At 30.4% G+C, this 19201-nt stretch overlaps 1 non-coding gene across 1 annotated transcript; it reads right to left on the bottom strand.

Annotated features, from left to right (window-relative positions):
* Positions 1-16592: 16592 nt before the first annotated feature.
* On the bottom strand, positions 16593-16664 carry Trnae-uuc. The gene has a single exon. It is a non-coding gene; the product is annotated as a tRNA-Glu (tRNA).
* Positions 16665-19201: the final 2537 nt, after the last annotated feature.

Raw genomic sequence — 19201 nt, forward strand, 5'->3', positions numbered from 1 at the left:
CGACAGTTTTACGCGAGTTTCTGCCATGATGCCTACCCCACAGTGGTCTTTTTCATCCACTGGGTAGACTTGAGAACATTCTACCATCCCTTTATCATTCAATGAAGAACTCAGGTGGCAATTTTTAAACATTGGATTTGACCGGTCTCTGCACAAGCACTTTCCTGAAGTACTTGAGCTATCTAATCTCTGACCATTGGATGGCCTCTGTTGATTCGACAACAGCATCTAGAGGCGTAACCGGTGGACCGAAATTCGAATCCATCAAATAAGCCGAAGACATTGTTCTTACTCGCAGGGATACACTGTGGTAATTCTGATATGAACAGAGTATGCTCTGAACACATCTGGACAAGGAAGGAAAATTCAATAGTATCATTTGTATATGGTACCTTTCATTCATCATCATTCAACCCAGCACACATCTTATTCATACGACACATTCATAAGAGAAAAACATACGACACATTCATTATAGGTAGACGACAGTTAATACCAACTCATTTCCAACGCTTAATCCCACAGTCACTCCTCTGTGGAGTATCTGTTTTTTCGGCAACATCACCCAACTTATCCCGAAATATTGACTTTACCTTACATCAGTCTTTTAACCGCCACCTACTTTTCCCGCGCGTTTGTGTTTAAACCACAGCCACTACGTGAATCCCGAAGGAACTTCAACCAACTTACCAGCCAGAACATAGTCCTGCGGGCAACTGGCAACCCGTAGTACCAGATTATGCGGTGCTCTGGTCTGAACTCTTTTCAATCTATGCAAGGACTAAGCCAAACAGTAGACTGTAACCATTTTTTTAGTCCCGGCCAGACTAGAGGTATTGGCCACCTCTTTATACCCGGGGATTGCAATAACACCAAGGTGGAGGCTTCACCAAGGTAACATGCCCCCTGGGGAACTGTGTTGCTCTGAGTGAAAGCTTCGACTTATTTGATACGATGAACTCGTGTTTGAATTTATCAATTACATACTGTATATGTACATGGATGCCAGGAACTTTGTATTCCGATAACCACTTTTAGAGTATATTAGCTACCTAGCTTCTTACTAACGTGATTTAAATACATAGGCATCGCTAGATCATCTTAGTTTCAAAAAAAGATCAAGAATCAATCATTAGTCAACTTTTTACAGCTTTTTATATAAGACCCCAAATCAACAAATTCTGTGAGAATTATTTTATTTAATCGATTTATTCTCTTGCAATTTAGTACTTTGGCTATTTTGGATTCTATAAAAAGCACAACTCAAAACATTTAAAATCCTCGTTCACAATTAAATAAAGCGCATTATGACATCGGCAGTAGGTAAGACCGAAATGGGAGATGTGCTTTAAAATCATTTTAATGACTTCTTTAGAAAACAAATAAAACATAATGTTGGCAATCCTCAAAAATTAATAGTAAATATTCATTTTTGTAAAAAAAAAACAGTTACTTATTGGTTTAAACTGTTAAGAAGTGACACAAACTTTACAAATGTCACATTAAAATGTCGTATGTTATGACATTAGAACTTTTTAAGCTGCAGTATACGGTATACCACAGTGTGACATTTATCAGTTTTGTTAAATTTATTTATACTATTCGTGTAAAAATGCGTTGACTCATTTATGACCCAATTGTAATCTTACGTTTGTCACTCTATGCACTCTTTGCTAAGTCAGATTCGTGATTTATATTTAATAATAAAATAATTATTAACTTTTAATCAAATTCCTTAATTTGATCTTGATTTTCGATAATGATAAGTTCTAGGTAATTAAATTCTTACAAACTTTTGAAACTCAGAAACTTTTGTAGCGGTGGTCTCTCTCTCTATTTCTTTGAACTTTACGAAATTATCACACTTGTTTATCCTGACATTAATACTTTTTCGTATAAAACACAAATGCATGACGACGACTCACTAAATAAAATAGAATAAAAAAAATTAAATAAAAGCAGAAAAAGGAAATAAAATGTCTGAGGAAACGACAGCAACAAACACTCATTTGCGTATATTGTTTAAACCATATTGTAGAATACGTTCGCTGTCCTCGTAATTATCAAGCAAGCTCATTCCCCATGTTTATTCGTAAACACAAGTAGTAAAAAACGGTCTTAAATTAGTGGTAACAGTAGCATCTCGATTGATTGAAATTTGTAAAAGCAATTTTATATTTTATTTATCTGTAAGAAGGAGAATATGTAGTCCTGTCAATAGTCTAGTAAATATCCAGTCTATAGTCTAGCCTACAGTCAATTATATAGACTATAGAGTAAATAATAGTTTAGTCTTTAATGTAGTCTATAGTATAGTCTATAGTCTAGTATATAATCTAGCCTATGGTCTAGTCTACATTCTAGTCTATAGTTTTGTCTACACTATAGTCTAGTCTATAGTCTATAGTTTTGTCTACACTATAGTCTAGTCTATAGTCTAGTCTATAGTCTATAGTTTTGTCTACACTATAGTCTAGTCTATAGTCTATAGTTTTGTCTACACTATAGTCTAGTCTATAGTCTAGTCTATAGTCTATAGTTTTGTCTACACTATAGTCTAGTTTATAGTCTAGTCTATAGTCTACTCTATAGTCTAGTCTATAGTCTAGTCTATAGTCTAGTCTATAGTCTAGTCTATAGTCTAGTCTATAGTCTAGTCTATAGTCTAGTCTATAGTCTAGTCTATAGTCTAGTCTATAGTCTAGTCTATAGTCTAGTCTATAGTCTAGTCTATAGTCTAGTCTATAGTCTAGTCTATAGTCTAGTCTATAGTCTAGTCTATAGTCTAGTCTATAGTCTAGTCTATAGTCTAGTCTATAGTCTAGTCTATAGTCTAGTCTATAGTCTAGTATATTATAGTCTCTTAGTCTAGTCTATAGTCTAGTCTATAGTCTAGTCTATAGTCTAGTCTATAGTCTAGTCTATAGTCTAGTCTATAGTCTAGTCTATAGTCTAGTCTATAGTCTAGTCTATAGTCTAGTCTATAGTCTAGTCTATAGTCTAGTCTATAGTCTAGTCTATAGTCTAGTCTATAGTCTAGTCTATAGTCTAGTCTATAGTCTAGTCTATAGTCTAGTCTATAGTCTAGTCTATAGTCTAGTCTATAGTCTAGTCTATAGTCTAGTCTATAGTCTAGTCTATAGTCTAGTCTATAGTCTAGTCTATAGTCTAGTCTATAGTCTAGTCTATAGTCTAGTCTATAGTCTAGTCTATAGTCTAGTCTATAGTCTAGTCTATAGTCTAGTCTATAGTCTAGTCTATAGTCTAGTCTATAGTCTAGTCTATAGTCTAGTCTATAGTCTAGTCTATAGTCTAGTCTATAGTCTAGTCTATAGTCTAGTCTATAGTCTAGTCTATAGTCTAGTCTATAGTCTAGTCTATAGTCTAGTCTATAGTCTAGTCTATAGTCTAGTCTATAGTCTAGTCTATAGTCTAGTCTATAGTCTAGTCTATAGTCTAGTCTATAGTCTAGTCTATAGTCTAGTCTATAGTCTAGTCTATAGTCTAGTCTATAGTCTAGTCTATAGTCTAGTCTATAGTCTAGTCTATAGTCTAGTCTATAGTCTAGTCTATAGTCTAGTCTATAGTCTAGTCTATAGTCTAGTCTATAGTCTAGTCTATAGTCTAGTCTATAGTCTAGTCTATAGTCTAGTCTATAGTCTAGTCTATAGTCTAGTCTATAGTCTAGTCTATAGTCTAGTCTATAGTCTAGTCTATAGTCTAGTCTATAGTCTAGTCTATAGTCTAGTCTATAGTCTAGTCTATAGTCTAGTCTATAGTCTAGTCTATAGTCTAGTCTATAGTCTAGTCTATAGTCTAGTCTATAGTCTAGTCTATAGTCTAGTCTATAGTCTAGTCTATAGTCTAGTCTATAGTCTAGTCTATAGTCTAGTCTATAGTCTAGTCTATAGTCTAGTCTATAGTCTAGTCTATAGTCTAGTCTATAGTCTAGTCTATAGTCTAGTCTATAGTCTAGTCTATAGTCTAGTCTATAGTCTAGTCTATAGTCTAGTCTATAGTCTAGTCTATAGTCTAGTCTATAGTCTAGTCTATAGTCTAGTCTATAGTCTAGTCTATAGTCTAGTCTATAGTCTAGTCTATAGTCTAGTCTATAGTCTAGTCTATAGTCTAGTCTATAGTCTAGTCTATAGTCTAGTCTATAGTCTAGTCTATAGTCTAGTCTATAGTCTAGTCTATAGTCTAGTCTATAGTCTAGTCTATAGTCTAGTCTATAGTCTAGTCTATAGTCTAGTCTATAGTCTAGTCTATAGTCTAGTCTATAGTCTAGTCTATAGTCTAGTCTATAGTCTAGTCTATAGTCTAGTCTATAGTCTAGTCTATAGTCTAGTCTATAGTCTAGTCTATAGTCTAGTCTATAGTCTAGTCTATAGTCTAGTCTATAGTCTAGTCTATAGTCTAGTCTATAGTCTAGTCTATAGTCTAGTCTATAGTCTAGTCTATAGTCTAGTCTATAGTCTAGTCTATAGTCTAGTCTATAGTCTAGTCTATAGTCTAGTCTATAGTCTAGTCTATAGTCTAGTCTATAGTCTAGTCTATAGTCTAGTCTATAGTCTAGTCTATAGTCTAGTCTATAGTCTAGTCTATAGTCTAGTCTATAGTCTAGTCTATAGTCTAGTCTATAGTCTAGTCTATAGTCTAGTCTATAGTCTAGTCTATAGTCTAGTCTATAGTCTAGTCTATAGTCTAGTCTATAGTCTAGTCTATAGTCTAGTCTATAGTCTAGTCTATGGTCTAGTCTATAGTCTAGTCTATAGTCTAGTCTATAGTCTAGTCTATAGTCTAGTCTATAGTCTAGTCTATAGTCTAGTCTATAGTCTAGTCTACAGTCTAGTCTATAGTCTAGTCTATAGTCTAGTCTATAGTCTAGTCTATAGTCTAGTCTATAGTCTTGTTTATAGTCTAGTCTATAGTCTAGTCTATAGCCTAGTCTAGTCTATAGTCTAGTCTATAGTCTAGTCTATAGTCTAATCTATAGTCTAGTCTATAGTCTAGTCTATAGTCTAGTCTATAGTCTAGTCTATAGTCTAGTCTATAGTCTAGTCTATAGTCTAGTCTATAGTCTAGTCTATAGTTTAGTCTATAGTCTAGGCTATAGTCTAGTCTATAGTCTAGTCTATAGTCTAGTCTATAATCTATGGTTTCACACTTTGGCCATATAAAAGTGATTCAACTGTATGTATTCCTTGAAATATTGTTTTTTTGTTCGTTATAAGCGGTATATTCGTGCCGTCTGAAAGTGTGTTAAATAGTATTCAAAATATTGTTTTGTTTTTATTTTCTTTCCTTTGTTTTTATTTTATTTTTATAGTTTTTTTTTCTGTTCTGTATATTTCAGTTATAATTTAGTCCTTTAACCGTGTTGTCTTATGTTGTTAATCGTTTAATATGAAATATTTGGTTCGAAAACCCAAAGAAAGAAACGCTACAAAAGAATAATAATGAATTTATTATAATAAATATGAATAATTAAAATACGTGTTTAATAAATATTGTAAATGGTTTTTGTTTAAATATTGAAATGGTTTCATGGATATTGTCTACATTTTAATAATTATAAACATTGATTTGAAAGACAATTGACATTAAAGGATAATTGTAAAGTCGCTTAAAATTTAAATGTAAACTTGTGACAATTTATAAAAGAAGAAATTGGTGAATTGATTGATTTATATACATTCATAACTTCTACATCGAAAACATTTGTGAATGTATTTACGAGTTCAATGGAAACTTATAGTTTTAATAGTCTGTAAGTAATATAATAATTTATTTTAAAAATATAAACAATTTATGTAAATAATACATATTTAAATGGGATACATATTCAAGCCACTTGTTTGAATATTATATATTTATACCCTCCATCAAAAAGGATGGGGGTATATTGTACTTGCCCCCATACAAGTAAACCCCCGGATTAATTCTTAAACAGTTATATGTGTATGTGTTGTTTTGCACCAATTGTGATAACATTTTGATGGTAGGTCTTATCTCCTATAGAAAGTTTCTTTCAGAAAATTAATTTAACGCTCATTTCTGACTTAAAAATGCAAATGTGACAAGACGCAGAAACCTTATAAAGATCGGTCAATGATTGACCCTACACAATCACACACGACTCTGCTATTTATAAGGTGAAGGGTACCTATAATAAGGACCTTGAGTCGATTAAGTATCTTTATCTGTCTTTCCGTATCTATGTTGATAACTATTTCTGGAAAATCTTCAAGAAGTTTTCTATTTAAAATAAACCAAACATTATATAAAGAATCGTACCAATTATTTTTTGCGCAATATCTGCTTGTTATATTTCACTGTAATTTTGTTAAATTAAATAATATTTTACATTTTAAGTTAAATAATTTTATTAATTTAATGAATGACCTTGAAAAACACCTCCTGCAAATTAGTATTTTGCAAAAAAAACTATATTATAAACTATTTCTCCAAACTTGGTTTTGAAAAATTAACTTGAAACGTCAAAAGTTACACTCCTGCAACCATTAAAATGAAATAGTCGTGCACATACGTTTATACCCAGTAAACATTTTCTTAAAAGGGTTTTACAAAAATTATTATAATAAATAAATTATAACAATTTTTATAAAACCATGATTGTTATTTAGAATCTATAAGAGAACACCCAAAATCTATGAGAGAATCTATAAGAAATTAAAAAAGAAATAATTAAGAAGTTATAGTCGGGCGAGGTCCACCTACACCTGTATACGAATAAAATGTAATTTTGTTTTCATAATAAAGCTTTTAAGTTGAATTGCACCTTGCCTCAGATATACATAAGCCATTTTTTGTTTAATAAAACTGTGGATATTTGATGAAGCTTTTTATAGGGGCTAGGGTCAAATGAGGCCTTATAATTATAAAGTTTATCACAGAGATACAAGCCGAAAAGGCTCAAAAGGGCCGCGGCTGGCCGCGGTTATATTTTTCAAGCCGCGCCGCCGTTGTCTTTTTTCGGTTCAAAAGCTAAGCCGGCTTAAATGTAGCCGCTGATAATGATTGGAATCACACATGTATTTCGGAAAATAAATTCACCAATTTGAACGGAGTTGCCACTATTTTAAATTATTATTGCAAATTGAAAAGTGTTGCCACACAATATTGTGCTAATATTAAAATTGTGAAAACTAATATATATGTTCATCTTTCTGTAGAAAAAACTTATATCGAGACATGTTTCTATATAACAGACTATTATATAAAGATTATTTAATATAATAAACGCTTATAAGGCCATTTTCTGAAGAAAAGGTTAAATTGACCCGACAATTTAGCCGCCGCCGATATTTTCTATAATAAGCAGCCGCCGCAGACCTAAAATGGTTACGCCGCCGCTGATCATTTTGCATCGGCTTGTATCAAGGCTAGTATAGAACTTGGTTTTGTAGCTTTTTGTCGAGATACGAGTATATTAAACGTAATTATGAACTTAAAAGCCCTATTTGGCGGGTTCAGTCGTATGGGGCTATTTTCAATAGGCTTCGTCTTCAGTACCATAAAAGATTATGTGCAAATTTCATTGCATTATCTCCAAATTTCGACCTGTAGTTTGTTACAAGATTTACAAGCTCCAGTTTGGAAGGGGGGGGTGGGTTTTCAGTTGTATGGGGGCTAGGTGAAATAATGAACCAATGTTAACCATTTACAATAGACTTCGTCTACGGTACAGTAGAAGATCATGTGCTAAATTTCATTGAATTATCTCCAAAATTGCGATCTGTAGTTTGATTACAAGGTTTCGTGGACGGACGGACAGACGGACGGACGAACATAGCTGAACCGATTGGTATACTTTAAGGTAGGTATAGGACCAATATTTTTGTGCGTTACAAACATCAGCACAAACCCAATACCCTACTCACTAAATTGGTGTAGGGTATAAAAAAAAAGAAATAGAATAATATCAATGTTACATTGATCTGCAGTTCAATTTTGAACCTGTAATAAAATTACATTAAAATCTAACGTTATAAAAACTTTAGTTTAAATAAAAATTTAGCTTTATTGGATTTAAATAAAATTCCAGAAACACATTGTTCACTGGGTTTACTTATCTACAGAAGTTTATGTGTATGTCAAGTTATTACAGTTACATCCTTACTTCTAACTCTCTATAGTATTTAATTTTGATTTAGTACACAAATTAATCATAAATCACTGGACATCACCGAAACAATCGTCGTTCATATTTAAATAATAATTCCGATGGCCAACTGTCAATTACTTAATAAAAATGACATGTGTTTAAATTATTTTTATTATTTTTATTCCGTCCGTCCTCTGATTAATATCTAATGACTTGTGGATTTTTGTTTTGCGATTACAATCAAAATTTGTACTTGTACTTATTATTGGTTAATAATATTTTCTAAATAGTTGTTTAATTTTCTTTGGAAATAAAAAAAAACAGAATTAAAACCGCGTAATTTACTTGACTAAATAAATATACATATATATAATTTTCTATGTGTAAGTTAAACTTTAATTAAAAACAGTGACATTGAAATCAAAAAACAAATGTGTCATAAACATGGACAATTAAATAAAGTAAAAACGATGACCCCACATTGTGGCAACAGATAAACTGCTTACATCGACACAAAGATAAATAGCCATCATAGGTAACCTTTCATTCTCAATGATAATAAAAAGCACTTTTAACGGGTAATCGCTTTAAATAAAACTAGGAATAACTTAAATTTGAGAATTTTTATTAAATTTCTTATTAAATAAAAAATGGTGGAAAGTCCAATGCTGAAACGAATATAACTCACTAACTATCTACATATATAAGACATTAGCAAGGTTGCCATAGAAGAGTGTTTTTTTTTTTTCTTTTCAAATATTATATAAACAATATTCATCGAAATTATGTAATATTTCGATATTAATAGAAATATCATGTACATTTTTCGAAGATGTCCTATTATGGTGACTTTTATCAATTAAGGAAAAAATCCTTTAGATATCCAGATATATCGTCTTCGAATATAATAAGGATCCAGTATATAAACTTTGATCCATAATACGATGTGAATTTATAGACACCACAAAGAATTTTGTCAGAATCATCTGCAAAATCACTTGATATTCAACTAATATTTTCACCTGCAAAGGTGCTGTCAAGAAAAGTAGGACTCTATTGATAATTAATAATTATATTATTATTATAGTTGTTACTAGGGTTCTATAATTAAAACGTAAAGTCGACTTTTTGCATTTTATGAAAAGGCGATTTTTCGACTTTTTTTCATTTAATTAAACGTTGAGTTTTAGTATATTTTATAAATAGTCGACTTTTCAACTTTATCCTACTTTTCGATTTTTTTTTCGAATTTTCTACTTTTTCCGACTTTTCGGCTTTTTCAGACGTTTTTTGAATTTTAGGCTTTTTCGACTTTTTCCGACTTCTCGGCCTTTTCCGACGTTTTTCGAATTTACGACTTTTTTCAACTTTTCGACTTTTTTCGAATTTTTTCTACTTTACGACTTTTCGACTTTTTCCATAGATGATAGTCAAGTTATCTTTTTTGGAACAAAATAGTCGACATCGACTTTTCGACAAAAAGAAGATGTTACAATTTACAAACGATTATATTATGCTTTGGATTCTTAGAATATTCGGGCTTAATCTTCCCGTTATTTTGAGTCAGTTTAAGATCATTTTTATTCTCAAAGCTGACAAAAGAAGTAATAAGAGTGCGAAAGACTTTTGTCCAATTATTCTTTATATTTTCAGTTCAAAACGCTGGAAAGGCAAAGGACTAGATGGCTCATTACTGCAGACACTGCTCTACGTGAGGTTGTCTGAGTTATATAAAGATCCCTCGAGCAATACCATTATTACATTTTTCAAGTGGAATAATGGACATCACAGGTGGAGTTATATCTCCACTACTTTAGTTCAATGTTGTTAAATTGAATTTTATTAAAATATACTCTGTTAAGTTATCATTGCCCCAATCTCTAGAGGGCTTGGCCTATAATAAAATGAATACGAATGGTAGATATTACTGTCATCGGCAAAATAGTATATAAGTTTTATGTCAAACAAAAAGTCATTTGCGAAAATAGAAACAGGAGAAAGAACGGAGCCTTACGCTACCCCGGAATTAAACTTAAACTCGTTTGATGAGATCCTATATATAACAACTCGTACAGTGTGATCTCTGAACAATTTCGAAATGAATTGAGTGAAATTATTACCTACAAGTACAAGTACACCAGCCACACTCTATCAAACCAGCCACACTCTACGCAATATCTAAAGTCACCACTTAACTTTCGCCAAAATGGTCAATGGAATGACATCATATCTCTTAAGGCTAGAAGGTCTCCCGTAGAGCTCTACGAAAGCCATACTGGCAGTCGCTAAGTAAATTGTTGGTCTCTAGATATTTGACAAGATGGAAATTAACCACACTTTCCATAACTTTGGAAATTGTAATTGATAATGAATGTTTTTATTCCTAGCATAATTATATTAGAAATGTGGACTTAGTCCTTTGGGTGTAGACAGCTATAGTACGTCCTATTCTGGTTCTCTGGCATATTGGACTTCACTGTAGATCAGCTATACAAAGTTCAGAAATCAGCATTAATTTTAATAGCAGGTGCTCTGAGAACAAGTCATTCAGATATTCTAAATAATACATTACACATCCGACCTATAGGTCATTTATGCCTAACTCTTCCGAAAGTTGGAGATCAGGAACATATGGACATGCTTAACTCAGCCGTAATTTGGAGATCAATAATAATTGGACATGCTGAGAATCTCTATACAGATGGTTTTAAAATTAGTTCTGCTTTACTGGCAAGAAGATGAGACTGTTTGGCCAACAACTGTGTGGGTTTTCAGAGTACCTTTACAATATGATCTCAATAATAATGACAACATAGAAATTTTTACCTATAAAATCTTTAGACTTCCGTATTAGTCGGACAATGCCAAAAATATCTCTTTGGGTTCCTATGTACAACAACGCAATTTATTGGCCGTAATTTCAGATTTCTCTATTAACTTTGGAGATTAAAATGGCAAGTAATAATAACAAATCGCTTCTCATAACTTTAGAGTTCATACACTACTTTGAAGATGATTTATATAGTCACAAATCACAGCTCCTTTCAAATTAATTTCTTTCCACCTGAGAAAACAACACGAATCAAATCAGTTCACGTCGATGAAAGATGGTATTGCGACAACCGAATCAGCTTTTGGAGTTACACGCTGAATATAAATGACCGTTTTGGTCTTATTTTAGCTGAATGTGAAAATTTGAGCCATTTCCTTCAATAATACACATTTTAAAACAGGTCTACCAGAGATGGAAGTTGAAATTATGAAATGCCGTTACTAGAGCTGAAAATATGTACATATATTTTCAACTTTACAAGCTTTACCCTTGGACAGTGTCGCCATATGTGGGAATTTTTTCCTAAATTTGGGGTTTCAAGTTTTATTCGGGACAGATCTTCTTGGAGAGGAAAGTACCGTTACCAAAATAAGTAATAAAAGTGTTATCGAATAAAAAATACCGCTTTTTAGCCCATTTTTACATTTGTTTGTGAACGTAGTAAGTAGTGCATAGACATTAGCCGAGTACTAAACCATTAGCATTGCCAAACTCAAAAGACATAAATCTTGTCATTGCCAACTACAAAACTAAATTATATTTATATGACTCACCCTGTTTGGTTTGTTTACAGTAAATATTAATGATTTTGAACGATAGAAATACTTTCCATTTTCGCACATTTGCCAGTGCAGCAACAACAACAATTAGTATAAATATATACAACAACATGGATTTGTTTACATTCGAAATAAAAATAACAAGACTTTACATGTTGTTTATTTGTAAAAATTTATTTCAAAGCGCTACTTGAAGACAAACAAACAGAACAAATTGAAAGAAAGAAGCAAATACATAAATTAAAACAATCACAAAGTATTTGTTTTGTTGTCTTCTCCTATTTCTTATTTTATTTATTTGTTGTAAATATAATTATGATAATAATGATGAAGTTTCTTTGTTTTTTTTCTTTACGACAAACGAATGATGAATGAATGACGGACTGGACTGAATACGCGCTTTAACAATTCTCAAACATACAAGTTTAAAATTTTTAATTTTTTTGTTTCTTCTTTTTTGTATTCAACCACTCAGTTGGTTGTAGTTGGTGTTTGCGTGCGGATGCAATCGATTTAAGTTTATTGCAAAAAAAAAAAAAATAAAAGTGTTTCGAAAATATCATAATAATTCACCAAAAATTGAAGTTAGGATTGTTATACAGTGAATATCAATTGCTTAGAAAGTGAAATGACATAAGAAAATATTAGAAACAAAGAAAGAGTTTTCAATAAATTCTCTACACGTTTAAAATTTGGATTCAATCAATAAATATTTAATGTTATACATTCATAACAGTTTAAAATTAATAGAAATTTTATGAATTTTAAACAATTGAAGAAATATTTGCTTTTACTATTTTACTATTGTTTAATTTTTGTTTGGAAAAAGACACCCAACCAGGTAAGAATTGAATTTTCAATATTTCATTGTCATTCTAACTTTTTTGTCGTTAAAATATTGTACACAATTGTGTATATTTGTTGCCCTTTTATTTTATTTCTTAGTTTCTTGGTCTGTGTCAGATTTTGTTCAGTGTCATGTAATTTGATTCAACATAATTAGTTATTCTTTAAAATTATGTACTCATTTTAAATAAAAACAAAATTTTGTTTATACTTTTTGTTAAGTTTTGTATATTAATTTTTCTTAATTTTAGATTGATCACCCTGTCTCTGGGTTCAATATAATAATATAAGTGATTAATCCTTGGTAAACAATATTGTTGTATTTATTTATTTTTTTTTTTGACCGCGAATTTGGGCTTAAATTTATTGTAGAATTGTTGTGCTAAATAATATGACAATGTTTTGTTGTTGTTTCTTAGTTCTGAATTAGGAGTTTTAAAATTTATTTACCAGAGTTTTACTACAGATTAATTATCGCTAAAACCCCCTTTACACGAGTAATATGATCTGACTAGCATACCCTGTGTGCTTCGCTACCCTAACATATTAAAATACATACAAAATTTTGTTTACTTTTATAGAAAATTAAAATTGATTAAAATTTTTTTAATGTTTTAGTTTTATACTAAGTTTTAAATTTTATTTTCAATATCTCTGTTCAATATCGTAAAAATATTAAAAAGAACCATCGGAAAAATGAAAAAGTACAAAAATCTCTCTCAATAAATTCTCATTTAATAACTGTATGTGTTCCGGTTAACCATTATAAAAACGTACCATTTGAAGAATAGAAAAGTACCAAATAGTCCCCAATTACAGAATATTATTCAGTCAAGACCTTGTATGTTAAAATTAATGTTCCTGATTGAATATTTTAGAAACTTAAAAAAGTAGAATTTATAAGATAAAAAGTACTAAAAAGTTGTCTCTTAAAGAATCTTATTTAATGAGGACTGTGTATGTTTAATAATCATGTGTTTTGAGTTCATATTAAAGAACATACAAAGAGTATCATTTGAAGGATGAAAAAGTACCAAAAATAGTGCTTTCAAAAAGTACCAAACAATTTACTTGAATTTGGTCCTATATAGGCCTTAGTGCTCGAGTACTGTGAGTAAATAAACTACTTTTTCATATTTTATAAAAATTGGCCCAATGAGTTTGAATAAAATTAAATTTCCCGTTTTTTTTCTTTTTGGTACATTTTTTCCCAGTAAAATAGCAAACATTTGATTACAATAAATATTACAGAGTTAGTCCGTAATTTAATAGGAATAATTCAATAAACCGAAAAATGTTCTTATTGTGTTAAAAAAAGTACCATAAGTACAGTTTTCTCCCTTTTACACCCATAAGGTACTGAATTTTAAAAAAGTACGAAACAGGTGTCTCATAATTTTGAGAGATGTATCCAAAATATTTAGAAAAATTTGATTATGTTAATTAGTTCAAAAGTTATAAAGGGCTAAAAAAGGTACCAAAATCACCATTGTTACACATTTTTACCCATTAAAAGTACGAACTTCAAAAAAGTACCAGACACCCATCTGCTCATTTTAAGAGTAGATACAGGTGCATTTAAAATTCTTCTTGTATCACTAATATTGTGTAAGATAATTAAGAAAACCAGTTTTTCCCCCTTTTTATCCGTGAATATGCAAATTTCCAAAAATCCCTCCTTAGTGGATCTACATAACCAAAAACACATCTACTGTCAAAATTTCATGATTCTAGGTTCAGCCATTTGGGCTGTGCGATGATGAATCATTCAGTCAGTAACGCAACTCTTTTATATATATAGATTATGTGTAAAAAAGGGAAAGGATAGTCCAAACGCAGTATGTAATGAAACTATCACACATTAATAGAAAATACGAATGAAAAATTGTTTATTTGAAATGATCCAAAAAACAAGCAAGTCGCATTAGATCAGGGATGTATTTTTATGTAAATACAATGGTGTTAAGGAAAACAGCTGTTTTCATCATACTTTGTTATCTGTCATCTTTCGAACAACCGAACAGAAGTTGCATGTCGACAGACTTGAAAAAAATGCCGAAAACTGAGTTTATTTCGGTAACGGTATCTTTGCTAACACATTTAAAAAATTAAATGTGAATGTAAATCAATGTAACTTAAAAGTCCATTATATCGCCCATAAAAGAACTTTAAAATTTAATATAATTATTCTATTGAATGTTTCGTCCATGGATTGGTTCCTTTATGTTACCCAAAAAAAGAATTCTTCCAGCTATCATTTTTTGAAATTTATGATACATTTGAGACATTTATGACCACTCTGCACGATTATCATTTTAATCACATATAGGCGATTCTTGTAAAAGATTAATTAATATACTGTTTTAGGCCACAGAAATTTTTTAAAATATGCTTTAATGTGCCCCTTTTCTAAATCATTTTTGAATCTTTTGAGCCATTTTAAAGTGCATTGTTATAAACAGTTTTCAAATCATTTCTTAAGCAAACAATTTATTGATCACTTTTAGGCATGAAAAGAAATCAAAAAAGACTCAGTTTACTAATCAATCATCAAAAAATCTTCCAAATGCTAGTTGGGTTTCTTCGATATAACTCTATATATTGTATCTATTGTACAGTGTCCAGTAAATATGATTACCAAACAAACGTAGTCTCATCCTTAAAAGCTTTAGCAATTTAAGCGACCTAAGACCAAGACCGATGTTGAGCCAGTTTTCAGGTGTAACCATCTGGACTAACCACATTTTTAAAGTTTTCGTTGAATAAGAGATTTGAAGTCTGATAGGACTTATATTTAAATCGGAATGGTTTCAATTCCGTTAGATTTTGTTTTAGCTTCTCCATATTCCGAATTATGTAGTTAGTTCAAAATCAGAATCGTATTCTAGTAAAAGTTTTTTATTGAAACTTTAAGAAAAAAACATTAATAACATGGAAGTATCAAATATACAAAACTAATTCCACTTTTGAATGGATTTCTGTCACAGTACTGTATATTTAATAACTTTATTTTGGAATCGTTGTTAGATATTCCACACATTGACACATATTTAAGATATGAGGCGGCGCTTACAGCCGAACGGCTCTTTACTTTTGTCGAACTGGCTAAAAATTGTCAGTAACGAAAGGGCGAATGTAATAGCTTTAAAGGAAAGGGAGCTCGAGGCAATTAACCTGACAAACGCAAACCCATTCGAAGCAACAAAAAAAATTATTAAAAATATGGATGAAAGAATTCTATAAGGCCTCTTGGAATAATGAAATAGTGGGTAGAACCACAAAGATCCTATGGGGTGATCCTGATAAAGTCGAAAAATCTCCTCAGAATGAGCAATTCTAAAGTTAGTATGATGGTACGTATTCTAAGTGGATACACAGGATTACGAGCACATTTATGCAAAATTGGAAGTGCGGATTCAGACGTATGTTGAGCATGTGGAGAGGACTGTGAAACACTGGATCACTTTCTTTGCCACTGCCAGGCATTCGTCAAAGTTAGATTTGGAGGTAATGTTATTCGTTTATGAAACTGAGTTTCTAAAATCTGAAAAATAATTCATTCAGTTCTTTTTTTTCATGATAAGGAACGCACAATAGGCCCGATAGTGGCCTATGTGTATTTCTATGGATTTGATGTAATATACATCCTCCTATCAACCAAACCTAATAACTTTACACCATTTTGGTAGTCAATTAGTATTTGTCAAAGTGTATTTTTTGTAACTCAGAAAAACCATAACAATCTTTAGAAATCCAGAGGTATTTTCTACTTAATTTAAATCTTAAATAATTTTTAAATCGCACTTACAATGAGGGTATTAATTTCATGGAATTTATAAATTTTTATTTCTAGGAATTTTATTTATATGAAATGAGGTTATTAATGTTATAATTGCGATATTTTTTAATCTTATGCTTTAAATATGATTATACAGAAAATTTATAAAAAACATTAAATTATAAAACAATTAAAAATAAAACGTTTAAAATATAAATAAAAAAAATCTTCCCATACCGGGAATCGAACCCGGGCCTTCTGGGTGAAAGCCAGATATCCTAGCCACTAGACCATATGGGATACATCGTATTGGGTGGCAAATGCTTTATATAAAACTAGAAATCAATATTTATTTAGTGCTGCAAACAATTAAAATGTATTTTAAATATATGTGTATGTATCGCATAGATGCAGGTTTGCTTGTATGAATTTAGATTCTAAATATGTACTTATTTATTAAATTTTAAAGTCCATCACATTGTTTAACTGTTTCTATTTTTTAATCAGTTATAAAGCGTTAATTAAAATAGATTTAACTAAAAAAACAATTTGTTTACTTTTTTCAATTCTAACAGGTTGATTTCATAATCAAAGTTATTTTAAATGAATTTTTTAATTAATGCACAGTAGTTTCTGAGTTAAGCAAACATCTCATTTATACAATTGTTCAATTCACAATCAAGTTGTATATTGTACACTGGACGTCCAATAGTACGTCCCCTCTTTATTACGAATGTCCAATAATACGAATGGCATAATTGTTGCATTGTCTACTCTATAGTACGAATAAAGACACAATTTTTCTGTTTGATAGTACGAATAACGCATTTTTATTGGAATTTTGGTTTTATTTACGTATGAATGAAGTTTTTATTTTATTATTTATTTTCATCATTTTACAAAGTAATAAACATCAAAGTTAAATTATTGATTTTCTAATAAGTAAAATGATATTTATATATGTATATATAAACTGTCAATTTTGAAAGTAGTATGATTCCACATTCAAATGGGTTTAAGCATTACTATATGTGATCCCTTAAGTATTCCAAATTTTAGGAGAAAATTTGAAATTAGAGAATTGTTTTTGAAAGTGGTATATTCCATTCAAGTTTCAAATAAAAATTGTATGTAATCTGAACATGTTTAATACATTTTAGAACAGATATGTACATGCAAATTGTCTTTGGCACACGTATTTTTAAAAACATTAAAATTTTAAACCTTCTGTATCTCATTTCAACCATTGGACTCACGGTACTTTCAAAGTTAACAATTCGTATACGTAAATATGTCCCTTTTATGCCTGTTTATGTACAAGAAATTTATTTGAAATATTACACATTTATTATACTTTGTTTCGTTATGTAATTTTTCAAGAAAAATAAAAAATCCAATATTTTATGTGTATTATTTGAATTTAAACATACAAAATGTGTTGTTAAATAATACGAATTTTTCGGTACTACGAAAGGGCCTGACATTATATAATTCGTACTAGTGGACGTCCACTGTATCTACTACAGCAAGTCATAAGTTTATGTTCACAATAAAAAAACAATCAAAACAATGTCAAAAGTAAACAAGTAAGAGTGTTATATTCGGCCATGCCGAATCTTATATACCCACCATCAAATCATTCATGTATTTTTATTGGAATTTTGGTTTTATTTACGTATGAATGAAGTTTTTATTTTATTATTTATTTTCATCATTTTACAAAGTAATAAACATCAAAGTTAAATTATTGATTTTCTAATAAGTAAAATGATATTTATATATGTATATATAAACTGTCAATTTTGAAAGTAGTATGATTCCACATTCAAATGGGTTTAAGCATTACTATATGTGATCCCTTAAGTATTCCAAATTTTAGGAGAAAATTTGAAATTAGAGAATTGTTTTGAAAGTGGTATATTCCATTCAAGTTTCAAATAAAAATTGTATGTAATCTGAACATGTTTAATACATTTTAGAACAGATATGTACATGCAAATTGTCTTTGGCACACGTATTTTTAAAAACATTAAAATTTTAAACCTTCTGTATCTCATTTCAACCATTGGACTCACGGTACTTTCAAAGTTAACAATTCGTATACGTAAATATGTCCCTTTTATGCCTGTTTATGTACAAGAAATTTATTTGAAATATTACACATTTATTATACTTTGTTTCGTTATGTAATTTTTCAAGAAAAATAAAAAATCCAATATTTTATGTGTATTATTTGAATTTAAACATACAAAATGTGTTGTTAAATAATACGAATTTTTCGGTACTACGAAAGGGCCTGACATTATATAATTCGTACTAGTGGACGTCCACTGTATCTACTACAGCAAGTCATAAGTTTATGTTCACAATAAAAAAACAATCAAAACAATGTCAAAAGTAAACAAGTAAGAGTGTTATATTCGGCCATGCCGAATCTTATATACCCACCATCAAATCATTCATGTTTATGTAGAATTTTACTGATGTACTTACATTTTTGGGTCAGTAATAAGTCTTAAAGTCATTTTCAGAAGAGGACCTTGGTAAGGTCAATTATAAATCCATTTTCATTAAATTTATGAAAATGATTTTATTTCCTATAAAACTTTTTTATGTCGAATTTTATTGCTTTATATATATGTTATGAGCAGATATGAGCATACATCTCTTAGCGATAAAGTTATTTTCTGAAGGGGGCATTTTAATAGGGATAGGAGAAAACGTGAACCGATATTCTTACTTTCAATAAGGATCGATCGTTATAAAATTTGATAGGGAGATTTTGGCTCGCACGAAACTTGTGTATGTAGAATTTTGTAGTAATGAGCGTTGAATTC

This window comes from Lucilia cuprina, chromosome 6, assembly GCF_022045245.1.
Source record: "Lucilia cuprina isolate Lc7/37 chromosome 6, ASM2204524v1, whole genome shotgun sequence".
In the NCBI taxonomy this organism is placed as follows: Eukaryota; Metazoa; Arthropoda; class Insecta; order Diptera; family Calliphoridae; genus Lucilia; species Lucilia cuprina.